Genomic DNA, 12,751 nt, shown 5'->3' on the forward strand with positions numbered 1-12,751 from the left:
TCCTTTCTTGACTCATATTGTATCAATTTTTCTTTATTCCCTTCCATTTATTTAAACGTTATAAGTTTCAGGGCCCCTGGGTGGCTCAGTGGGCTAAGCATCTGACTTTGGCTCAGGTCATGATCTCATGGTTTGCGCGTTCTAGCTCCACGTCGGGCTCTGTGCTGACAGCTCAGAGCCTGGGGCCTGCTTCAGATTCTGTGTCTCCCTCTCTCTCTGCCTTCTCCCGCCCGTGCTCTGTCTCTCTCAAAAATAAATAAACATCAAAAAAATTTTTTTAAACATTATAAGTTTCTTTTCTGGCATCTCCTACTTAAGTCAATAATTCTTTCCTGCAAACCAGATGTTATATATTAAAAATGCTAAGCAGGAGTGTATTTTCTATAATTTTAAATGAAAATATTATAATGGGTTTTATGTCAACAAAAATGTCCTGATCGAGTTCTTAAAACATGACTAAACCACCTATCGATCATTTAGGAAGAAAAATCACCATGTTAGGAAGAAGAATGCTTTACAATTGCTTTCTGATCAGAAACAATGTAATTGCTAGACAGTTCATTTGGTGCAATAATTTGCTGTCTCTGCACCAGCATCTGAGATGCATATTTCTTTGTCAATGCTTGTGCTTTATAAAATGACTACATATGATTTCAACATTTTGCTAATTGTATTTGGAATGCAAATCAAATTATTGCTTGCACATCTTTATTTTTTTATTTAAAAATTTAAAAAGTCTTTATGTATGTATTTATTTATTTAGAGAGGGAGAGAGCACGCGCACGCACACAAGCGGGGGAGGGGCACAGAGAAGGAGACAGAATCCCAAGCAGGCTCCATACGATCAGTGCAAAGCCTATGTGAGGCTCGAACTCACAAACTTGAGGTCATTACCTGAGCTGACATCAGGAATCAGATGCTTAACCAAGTGTGCCCCCCAGGCATCCCACGTGCACATCTTTAAAATACATATTTTCAAAGTAGTATTGAGTTTTGTGGACATGAGTGTAATTTTTTCTTGGATAAGCAATGGATGACATTTGTGTTGAGAGATATCTTGTTTTTTTTTGTTAATAATTTATGGTCAAGTTAGCTAATATACAGTGTATACGCTATAGTCTTGTCTTCGGGAGTAGATTCCCATGATTCATCACTTACGTACAACACCCAGTACTCATCCCAACAAGTGCCCTCTTCAATGTCCATGTCCCATTTTCCCCACCCCACAACCCCCTACCCCCATCAACCCTCAGTTTGTTCTCTGTATTTAAGTGTCTCTTAAGGTTTGCCTCCCTCTCTGTAACTAAATTTTCCTTCCCTTCCCCTATGGTCTTCTGTTAAGTTTCTCAAATTCCGCATATAGGTGAAAACATATGGTATCTGCTTTTTTCTGACTGACTTCATTTAGCATAATACCATCCAGTTCCATCCACGTGGTTGCAAGTGGCAAGATTTCATTCTTTTTCATTGCTGCGTAGTATTCCACTGTGTGTGTGTGTGTGTGTGTGTGTGTGTGTGTGTACCACATCTTCTTTGTCAATTCACCAGTTGATGGACATTTAGGCTCTTTCCATAATTTAACTACTGTTGATAGCACTGCTATAAACATTGGGGTACATGTGCCCCTATGCATCAGCACTCCTGTATCCCTTGGGTAAATTCCTAGCAGTGCTATTGCTGGGTCATAGGGTAGGTCTATTTTTAATTTTCTGAGGAACCTCCACACTGTTTTCCAGAGTGGCTACACCAGTTTGCATTCCCACCAACAGTGCAAGAGGGTTTCCCTTGAGAGATATGCTTTTGTAAAATTGCTATTTAACAGCAAGGAAGCAGGGGCGCCTGGGTGGCTCAGTTGGTTATGTGTCTGACTCTTGATTTCAGCCAAAGTCATGATCTCATGGTTCATAGGAGCGAGCCCTGTGTAGGGCTCTGCACTGACAGCAGGGACCCTGGTTGGGATTCTCTCTCTCCCTCTCTCTCTGCCCTTCATCCCCCCTCAAAATAAATAAAATAAACATTTTTTTTTAAAAAGAGCAAGTAAGCATTCACAGTATTAACAAGCAAGATATATTGTGGGCTATAGCTTTGTATTCTTTTAGTAATCTTAAAATTTCAATGTGTAATTTTTACACTTTGTATTTGTACATTTACATTGCACAGTGAAGAAATATGTCATCCTCCTGACCAGATGGAGTTAAAAAGGAAGACTGTTTACCTCTGAACTTCCCCTCCCAATCTCCCTACTATTGACCAGTATTTTGGTTCCATCTTGTTTTCTTGGTAAATATTCATTTTGATAGAATTTAAAACTTAGAGAAAAGTTGCAAGAATAGTATCTGCCCTTAACTCAAACTAAACAATTGTGTACATTTTGCCCCATTCCCTTTATCACTGGTTTTCAGAAATTTTTTTAATCTTTTTTTTTTGTAGATTTCATTTTTTCAGTAATTTCCACACCCAATGGTGGGGCTCGAGCTCACAACCCCAAGATCAAGAATTGCATGCTCTCCTAACTCAGCCAGCCAGGGACCCCTGGTTTTCAGAAATTTGAGCATCATATGCCTCAGGGCTGTTTTGTTTTTGTTTATCCTGCTTTGCATTTGTAGCTTCTTGAATCTGCTGATTGTTATTTTTCTCTAAATTTGGAAACATTTTGGCCATTATCTTAATCTCCTCATATATCCTCGTCTCCTCACCAGGGCCTCTAATTACATATTGGTTAGACTATTTGATATTGTCCTAAAGATCACTGTGGCTTTATTCACCTTTCTCAGCTATTTTTCTTTATATGTTTCAGTTTAGATAGTTTCTTTTATTATGTCATTTATTAATATTTTCTTTGTGGATATCAGTCTGCTAGTAAGCCCTTCAGTGAAAGTAAACACTGTATTTTTTCCTATGAAACATGTTAGACTCACTAAATTAGGTCATAAAAAGGCATACAAGGTTTCCCAAATATCAAGCAGTGTCATAATATTTTTGTGCTTTGTTTTAAAGTTTATTTATTAGTAATCTTTACACCCAGCGTGGGGTTGGAACTCAGAACCCTGAGATCGAGAGTCACATGCTTCACTGACTGAGCCAGCCAGGCGCCCCTGGATATTGTAATTGTGTAAATTAAAGTATCTGACCAAACGGGTTTTGACAGAATAATGCATTTCTCTTCTGTGTGCAGATAGTCCCCCCATATTAATTGAGATTTTGATTGAGTTAAGGTTTTAATCTGATATAGTGCACGTGTATAGTTTTTTTTTTTTTCCTTTTCATAAATTAAGTTATGAACCTTCCCAGGAGGTTTCCCAAAGTGCTCGTGGACCAACGTACAATCTCCTGGAATTCCAGAGGGTGTCTGTGGGCTAACTTTAGCAACTTGTCAAATGGACCGTCCCAGGGCAAAGTCTCAGGCAAAGCTTAAAGTCTTTATGTGTTGAGGATCTGCCTAAGCCTATGGAGTAAGAGAGAAGGAAGACTATTCCTTACCCCAACCTCCAGTGTATTAGGAACCACTCAAAGATGTTGGACACACAAGGGCTAAAGAGGGCAGGCTCTGGGGAAATAGACTGGACTCCTTGCAGATCTAATTATATAAAGCTCAAACATTGTTTTAGTCACTATTTAGAAGCTATTTTTTCAAATCCCAAATTAGGAATTTGAACACCCAAACTACACGTAACAACTACTAATTGATCAGCTTTCCAATACCTAGTCAGCTATATTGGTTCCCTCCAAGTCAATGATCTTGGCTCATATTTAAACTGGCCCTAAAACTGAAAAATTCCTCTGTATCTGCTGATGGATTCCTGAACTATTCTTTCCCAAAGGTTTATTCCCAGGAATCATCAAAGAGAAGTCCCTCCCTTCACCACCACCACCACCACCACCACCGCCCCCCCCTCCCCCCCCGCAATTGTTCTTATTACAGACTTTCTAGCTGTTACCATCAGAGGGCGACTTTCAATAATTTCCTGCATCTAGGCTCCCTCTTGGGGTGTAATTCCAAATTGTTCCCTAATATCGTTTCTTTCCTCTCATGTTCAATCTCTCTAGGATCCAGTCATTTTCCCAGACCTATTATCATCAAAAACATCTCCTGACCCTTTCCTAGCCGAGTCCCCAAATGTAAAAGCAGTTAGGTCCAACCATTAAATCAAAGGAACATTTGTCTTCCCTTTTATAGAAGGCTAGTTTTGACATTTCAGATCTGTCCTCCTCTGAGTATCAGTCTTTCTTCATTCATCTGCTGATATGTCCCTAGGTTGCCTTCTGTCATTTCTAAAGCTGACATTCTGAACTCTTCATCTGAAACACCCAGTAGGTTGACCCTACCTGTTGATCAGGACCCTCCCATTGTTTCTGGGCCAGCCTGACTCCAAAGTGGAAGCATACCAGAGGCAGGCTCCTGTAAGTGAATGTTCAGCCTTTGAGATGCTACTGTTTCATTCTTCTTGTAAGCAGAGGCCTCTTTCTCTTATCTAGCTGTTGCTATATTGCTATGGTATTCATAGTGCGATTGGGTCCTAGCTCATGGATATGTCAAGGGCCAAACTGAGCACACAGAGCAGAGTCTCGGTAGGTAAGGAAATCCCGCAAAAAGGCTGTGGATAAGCCTTATAAAACCTTTGGTTCAGGTTCCACCCTGACATTTCCTTGCACCTAGTATTTCTTCTTTAAAACAAGATAAGAAGGAGGAAATTTTGGGATGGCTGTACCACCAGCAATGCCTACAAATGCCTATAAATGAAACCCCACAACTTCACATAGTCTCTGTGGGATTTTTCCATTGAGTCCATTACTTTTGCAGTCAACAAATATTTGCTGTTGTCTACTGTGTACCCAGTACTGCTGTTCCAGGGACTAGAGATAAAGTAGTGAACCAAGCAGGCAAAATCCTTGCCACATTGGAGCATACATTCTCATAAAGGAGATGGGTAAGGAATGAACAAATATATACATTCAGGTAAATATAAGAGCTTTGAAGAATAATAGAGAGACAGAATATGACTGGGAGTGAGTGCCCGTTTGGTGTGGCTAAGGAAGTTCTTTCTTACAAAGTAACACTTGCTTAGACAAATGAACGAAGTGAGGAAGGAAGACATAGGAAGTTCTTGGTGAAGAGTGTTCCAGAGAATAGAATTAACAAAAGCCCTGAAAGGGAATGACTTAACTTGTTCAAAGAATAGCAGTAAGTCCAAGATGGCAAGAATTGCTGACGTGATGGGGAGACTAGCAGGAGATGAAGTTTGGGATGGGCCGGGAAAATCAGAGTCTTGTAGAAAACGGCAAGAATTTTGGATTGTGGCAAGAAGTGTAACAGGAAGTTATTGAGCAGGAAAATTCTGTGATCTTTTTTTTACGCTAAAAAAGATCTAGCTCCGGAAGTACATTTCCTTCTTTCTCTCCTCTTCTGTGTATCTGTTTCACTCCCTCTGGGATTAAATAAGGGTTCGTGATGATGTAGTGAAGCAGGCCCAGCTTGCAAACCGAGGGAAATGGCATAGTGAAGCCATAGGTCATGGATACTTCCTAAGAGCCTGACAAAGATCATTTAGAATTCTTTTTGAGCCGGGGGGGAGGGGGGGGGGAGCGACTGGATGGTTCAGTGAGTTAATTAAGCGTCTGACTTCGGCTCAGGTCATGATCTCGTGGTTCATGAGCTCGAACCTGCATAGAGCTCTGTGTTGACAGCTCAGAGCCTGGAGCTTGCTTCAGATTCTGTGTCTCCCTTTCTCTCTGCCCCTCCCCTACCTTCTCCCCCCCCCCCTCCAAAGTAAATATCTTAAAAATTAGGATTTTTTTAAGTTTATTTATTGGGGGGGGGGGACAGAGAGAAAGGGAGAGAGAGAATCCCAAGCAGGCTCCCCACTGTTGGCACAGAGCCCAATGCGGGGCTTGAACTCACAAACCGTGAGATCATGACCTGAGCCGAAATCAAGAGTTGGGTGCTTAACCCACTGAGCCACCTAGGCACCCCTAGAATTGTTCTTTATAAAATGTCTAGGATTTCCTAAGGGAAATGGAGCCGATAAGAACTGCCACCATGCAGTCTAATCTCTCCCTGATGTGTTCTTCACTCCCTAACATTACCTTCCTTTTTTTCCCCCCTCTTCCATAAAGAAGACTCATCTCAAAGAAAGCACCAATAATGTTTAGGCAGCCCAAAGTGAATGGGAGCTTTGGTTTGGGTCAGGGTGGTTGAAAAGCATTCAGATTTGGAATATATTTGGCAAATGGAATCATAAAGGACTTGAGGATGGGTAGATCGTGTGTAGTTGATAGAATGAGAGGAATCAGGGATAACTCCAAAGTTTCTTGCCCAAACAACAGAATGAATGGCAACGCCATTCACTGAGATAGGAAAGACTGAGGGAGAATGGGTTTGAAAGGGAGGGAGAATCAAGACTTAATTTGGACCTATCAAGTCTGAGATGCCTGTTAGACGTCCAAGAGCAGCTATAAACCACAACTGCATAGAGCTCCCAAGCAGAATGTAAGCTCCAGGAGGACAGGGATTCTTTTCTGTTTTGTTTACTATGATATCCTTGGGAAATAGGAAAGCCCTGGCCCATGGTAGGTGTTCAATAAATGTTTGCTCAATGAATGGACAAATAAACGAATAAATATGAGTTCGAGGCAACAGATACCATTTACTGATACCAAAATTACTGAGAGAAATCACGGTCTCAGGGGCCTCTTCCTTATCAGAACTCAAACCCAAAGTTCTGGATTGGGCTGCCGTATGGAGGAAAAGAGAACAAAGAGAACAGAGGACCAGAGCCTAAACAGAGGAGGGAGCCAAACCCAGTCATGTGATTTTTTAATATATAAGATCTCCTCAAAGAACAAAGGAAGCCCAGATCGTGATACGAATTTCCTTCTTGAGGGAAGGCCAAGTGTGAAAGTGAGAGAGAAGAGGCTTCCTCGAGGGCTCCCTCCCTGCCACCACCTCCTCAGCCGAGTCTACCAAAATTGATGTTTCTAAAGCTTTGGCCAATATTGGGATTTAATATATGGTTTGGTATGAAAATATAACATATAGGAAGATAGACACATAGTTTGGTATGATTACGTATTATCCCACGTGTTGCTGGCTGTCACACCATGCAAAGTCTGGTGTTATTTGGAAGAACTGGAAGAACCAAGAAAAATGTATTTATTTATTTATTTTAATGTTTATTTGCTTTTTTTTTTTTTTTTTTTAATTTTTTTTTCAACGTTTTATTTATTTTTGGGACAGAGAGAGACAGAGCATGAACGGGGGAGGGGCAGAGAGAGAGGGAGACACAGAATCAGAAACAGGCTCCAGGCTCTGAGCCATCAGCCCAGAGCCTGACGCGGGGCTCGAACTCACGGACCGCGAGATCGTGACCTGGCTGAAGTCGGACGCCCAACCGACTGCGCCACCCAGGCGCCCCAATGTTTATTTGCTTTTGAGAGAGATAGAATATGAGCAGGGGAGGGGCAGAGAGAGAGGGGGACAGAGGATCTGCAGCGGGCTCTGTGCTGACAGCAAAGAGCCCGACGTGGGGCTCGAACACACAAACCGTGAGATCATGATCTAAGCTGAAGTCAAATGCTTAACTGACTGAGCCCCCCCGAACCAAGAAAAGATTTAGAGGAAGAGTGTAAGAGTTGGCTTCTTCTTGGTGTCGGCCTCACAGAGATGCCTGTAACGTAGGGCTAGTTGTCTAGAGTCTACCTTTGTGGGTGGACTCACTTATAACACTCCTTTGTGTCTCAGTTGTGACGCTAGGTCTCCTATATTGCGGTAGGATTCGGTAACATTAACAAATATTCTTTCTTGGAGAGAGGCACCCAATTGGTCACAGCTGTCTCCTAAACCATTTTGTCTTCCAATTGAGTCTTTGAAGTTTAGACTTAAAAGCTAAGAATCTGCAACCTTGTTCTCGGGCTCCATTAAGCTAGATCAGGAGAAAGGTCTATGGAGACAAGAGAATGAAATGTGTCAGCGAGGTTGAGAAGGTGCCCTCAGTGGGACAGCACATCCTCTGCTCCTTCATATATCATTCCACCCCATCCTTGAAACACTTAGAGATTTGCCATGGTGGGCATCTCCAGTCATGAGATTTTTCCTGAGACGACCTTCAATGCCTTACAATCCATTGCGTATATTTCAAACTCTCAACCCCCCCCCCCCACCTTTTTGTTTCTTCTTGGTCCTCATATCCCTGACACTCTAGTGCTAAACTGAATCAAAATTTTGCACAGAGAGACAGCTTCCACTGTCTCTTGTGAGTAGATATCCCTATATTTCTTTTAAAGTTTTAAATTCCAGTATAGCTAACATACGGTGTTATATGAGTTTCACGTATACAGTATCACTATATTCTATATCAACAATTCGATACATTATTCAGTGCTCATCATGATATGTGTACTCTTAATCCCTTTCGTCTATTTCACCCATCCCCCCCTCACCCACCTCCCCTCTGGTAACCATCAGTTTGTTCTCTATAGTTAAGAGTCTGTTTCTTGGTTTGTCTGTCTTTTCCCCCCTTTGTTCATTTCTTTTGTTTCTTTAATTCCACATACGAGTGAAATCATATAGTATTTGTCTTTCTCTGACTGACTTATTTCACTTAGCATTACTTCGGTAGCTCCATCCATGTTGTTGCAAATGGCAAGATTTCATTTTCTTAATGGCTGAATAATTTTCCATTGTATGTATATACTACCTCTTTATCCATTCATCAGTTGATGGACATTTGGGCTGCTCCCATAATGTGGCTATTGTAAATAATGCTGCAATAAACATAGAGGTGCATATAGCCTTTGAAGAAGTGTTTTGGTACTCTTTGGGTAAATACCCAGTAGTGCAATTACTGAGTCATAGGGTAGTTCTATTTTTAATTTCTTTCTTTTATTTCAAGTACAATATATGTTGTTTAAATTTTACCATTTCATCTAATAGATAAAAACTAAAGCACAATTTATTAAAAATAGGAAAGTGATAGCAAAAATGACAGATTTATGTCATGGCAATTAAGCAATTGAGCAGGGGCGCCTGGATGGGTCAGTTGGTTAAGCGTCCTGCTCTTGGTTTCGGCTCAGGTCATGATCTCACGGCTTCGTGGATGTGAGCCCCGCGTTGGGCTCTGTGCTGACAGTGCGGAACCTGCTTGGGATCCTCTCTCTCTCTCCCTCTCTCTCTGCCCCTCCCCTACTCAGGCTGTCTCTGTCACTCTCAACATAAATAGACTTAAACAATAAATAAACAGGTTGAGGAATATTTTCTTTTATAGTTACTTAATATATAGTGCAACATTAATTTCTATTTTTAATTTTTTGAGGAAACTCCATACTGTTTTCCATAGTACCTACAGCAGTTTGCATTCCCACTACAGTGCATGAAGGTTCCTTTTTCTCCATATCCTCGCCAACACTGTTTCTTATGTTTTTGATTTTAGCCATTCCAACAGGTGTGAGGTGATATCTTAGAGTAGTTTTTACTTGCATTTCCCTGGTGATGAGTGATTTTGAGCATCTTTTCATGTGTCTGTTCTTGGCCGTCTGGATGTCTCCTTTGGAGAAATATCTTCTGCCCATTTCTTAATTAGATTGTTTTCTGGGTGTTGAGTGTTTGAAGTTCTTTATATATTTTGGATAGTAACCCTCACTGGGTATGTCATTTGCAAATATTTTCTCCCATTTAGTAGGTTTTCTTTTTGTTTTGTTGATTGTTTCCTTTGCTGCGCAGAAGCCTTTTATTTTCATGTCGTCCCAATAGTTTATTTTTGCTTTTATTTCCCTTGCCTCAGGAGACATATCTAGAAAAATGCCGTTATGACTGATGTCAGAGAAGTTCCTGCCTGTGCTCTCTCCTAGGATTTTTAAGCGTTCAGGTCTCAGATTTAGGTCTTTAATCCATTTTGAGTTTATTTTTGTGTATGTTTGTAAGGAAGTGGTCCAGTTTCATTCTTTTGCGTATAGCCGTCCGGTTTTCCCAGCACCATTTGTTAAAGAGACAATTCTTGCCTCGCTTGTAAAGAGCAATTGAACATATATGATCGTGGGTTTGTTTCTAGCTTTCCATCCTGTTCTGTTCGTCCATGTGTCTAATTTTGTGCCACTGCCATACTGTTTAGATTGCTACAGCTTTGCAGTATAACTTGAAATCTGGAATTGTGATATCTCCAGCTTTGTTTATCTGTTTCTTTTAGAGAGAGAGAGAGGATGCACATGAGCGAGGGAGAGGGGCAGAGGGAGAGAGAAAGAGGGAGAGAATCTTAAGCCAGCCACACTGAGTGTGGAGCCCAACGCAGGTCTCGATCCCACTCCGCTGGGGAGTTTTTCTTTTTCACTCCCCTCTTTGTTTTTCTTTTTCAAGATCATTTTGGCTATTTGGGGTCTTTTGTGGTTCCATAAGATTTTTAGTATTATTTTTTCTAGTTCTGTAAAAACAAAAAAAATGCTGTTGGTATTTTGATAAGGATTGCATTAAATCTGTAGGGTGCTTTGGGTAGTATAGACATCCCCATGTTTTTAATGGATCTACAAACAAATTTCATGGCCTTGTATTTCCCGGATTCCCAATTTCCTGCTCTTCTCTATGTCTCTCCATTTTTGGCAGTCTTCCTTAGCTCCCTATTTAAGCCAGGGTGGCTGTTACTGCTGCTACATTCTCCTCCTCATAAAATTCGTTAGCTCTGAAAATCATTTTCCATTCATTCATCTCTGAATAATGCTAGTTCTGTTCAGATTTGGTGTTGGCCAAAGCTGGGATGAATGAATTTATAAATCCCAGCCCCGCTCTGCCCACGGATGGAAGACAGGTTGCCAGGCAAAACTCCCTGCCCAGGCTCCAGCTTCTCGCAGGCTTTCATTTTTCGCTTTGCTAAGGAGATACCTTTCTGAACCCCCTCTTTCCTGGTTCTCTGGTCTCCGCACCAATGGAGAACACTAAGACTACAGCCACAGCGTTTACGGTAGCCGGGGTGCCGAAACAGTCGAGGTACCAAACATCTCTTCCTACGGGTTCCGAAGCAATTAACAGAAACGTGCAGGAGTCAGAGGCATTCAAAATTTCATGGTTTTTTGGTTGTGGGTCTGTTTGCTAGAAGCTAGTTTGGAGAGCATGGCTGGGGCCTAGGTAGACCTTTGGCTTCCTAGCACATCCCTCTTCACCAGAAAGACGTATCTAGTCACTGATCGACAGTAAGTGTCCCCTGACAAGGAAGAGCCTCCCCAGATGGGTTACCACACGCTGCCGGCAGGCTGTTTATGAAAGGGAGAGTCAAGAATGAGAGAAGTTCCCCTTGCTCAGCACTATGTGCCGCTACTCTTACTTTCAAGAGGGTAGACGTTTCTATTTTATAAGCCGTTCAAAATAGGAGGAGAGGAAGAAAATGGTTCCCCAAGGAGTTCTTCCAGGCTTGTGCCCTCTCACTCACTGCTCTCTGCTCCTCAGGTCACGTCTCCCAGGATGCCCTGCGCCACCCCAGCACCCCATCCTCACTACCCGGATGTTCCCTGGTCTGTGAGGCCTCCATTTGGATGTGAAAAGCCGTGGAGATGAAGGGATGCGGGACCCACTCTCAGGTCCTGTCATAGGTCGATACCCAAGATGCAGTGAAAAGGGACAATGGACCCAAGTTTGGGTCGCTATACACCCCGTGTCTGCAAAAGAAGGCCGTGAGTGGGGAATGTGTGACACATTCACATTGTCTTCTCTCCATTTGCTCCAGCAAATCCTGGCTCTGCCATGAACTCCAGCTTAGGAGGTTCGTTCAATCTAGACTTATCTCCCTTACAGTCAGTGGCGCTGGATTGTTTGTTAAGCTTTGACAACTTTTTTGGGTTTTAAAAACAGCTTTCTGAACCTTTAAAAGCTGCAGTTTCGACGCTGGGGTGAGGTAGAGAGGTTCTCCACTTTTCACGGTGTCGTCTCTTTCCCAGATTTCCGTTCCTGGTTCTCTTCCAGCCTCTGGCCCCTCCTTTTCAGTGTTCTCTATACATATCTGCTCAGGCTGCTCTTCCTTTGGCATTTGTATCGCCCGGGGCTCTGTCTTGTGCCTTTGTGTCTTGAGTTCACCGATTCTCCTGCGTGATCACATCTACTCCAATGGCTTTCACGGGCACCTATACTCGAGGCTGGCTCCCGAATGAATAATTCTATCCCAAACCTCTCTCTGGCACCAGACCCATCTTTTAAACCATTTATGAGACCAAGTCCCTACCTGCACCTCCTATTTAACCAACCCAAACCACAAATCATCATTTATCCCCCAAATTCACTCTATCTTCCTTCTTTTCTAATGTAGTAAATTGCACCTCTATCCACTCAAGCAACCAAGCTAAAAATGTGACTATATCCACCAGCCTGCGGATCCAATTGGTTAACAAGTCCTGTTAATTCTATCTTCCTAACATCTTTCAGAGGTCCTTCATTTATCCCTCCTCACTGCTGCTGATGGGCTTTAGAGCCTCTGTCAGTTTAGGTGTTGTTTTTGTTTTGTTTTGATTGCAAACAACAGAAATGAACGCTGGCTAGTTTCAGGGGAAAAAAAGAAGGCGGCGGGGGGTGGGGGGGAGCGGTATTCGAAAAGCTATTGGGAAAGCTCCCAGATTGAAGGGAAAACTGAATAACCATGCATCAGGGAGGGCTAGATCTGCAGCGGCTCTGGGGACCTCAGCAGGCGGGGCTTAGCCCTTCTGCCTGGGATGCTGCAGAGGACAATTCAGCTATGATCATCTCCCATCTTTCTGTGTCTTTATCAAGCTCTCAAATCCCTAG

This window comes from Puma concolor, chromosome A2 (assembly GCF_028749965.1).
Source record: "Puma concolor isolate L17-30 chromosome A2, mPumCon1.1.hap2, whole genome shotgun sequence".
In the NCBI taxonomy this organism is placed as follows: domain Eukaryota; kingdom Metazoa; phylum Chordata; class Mammalia; order Carnivora; family Felidae; genus Puma; species Puma concolor.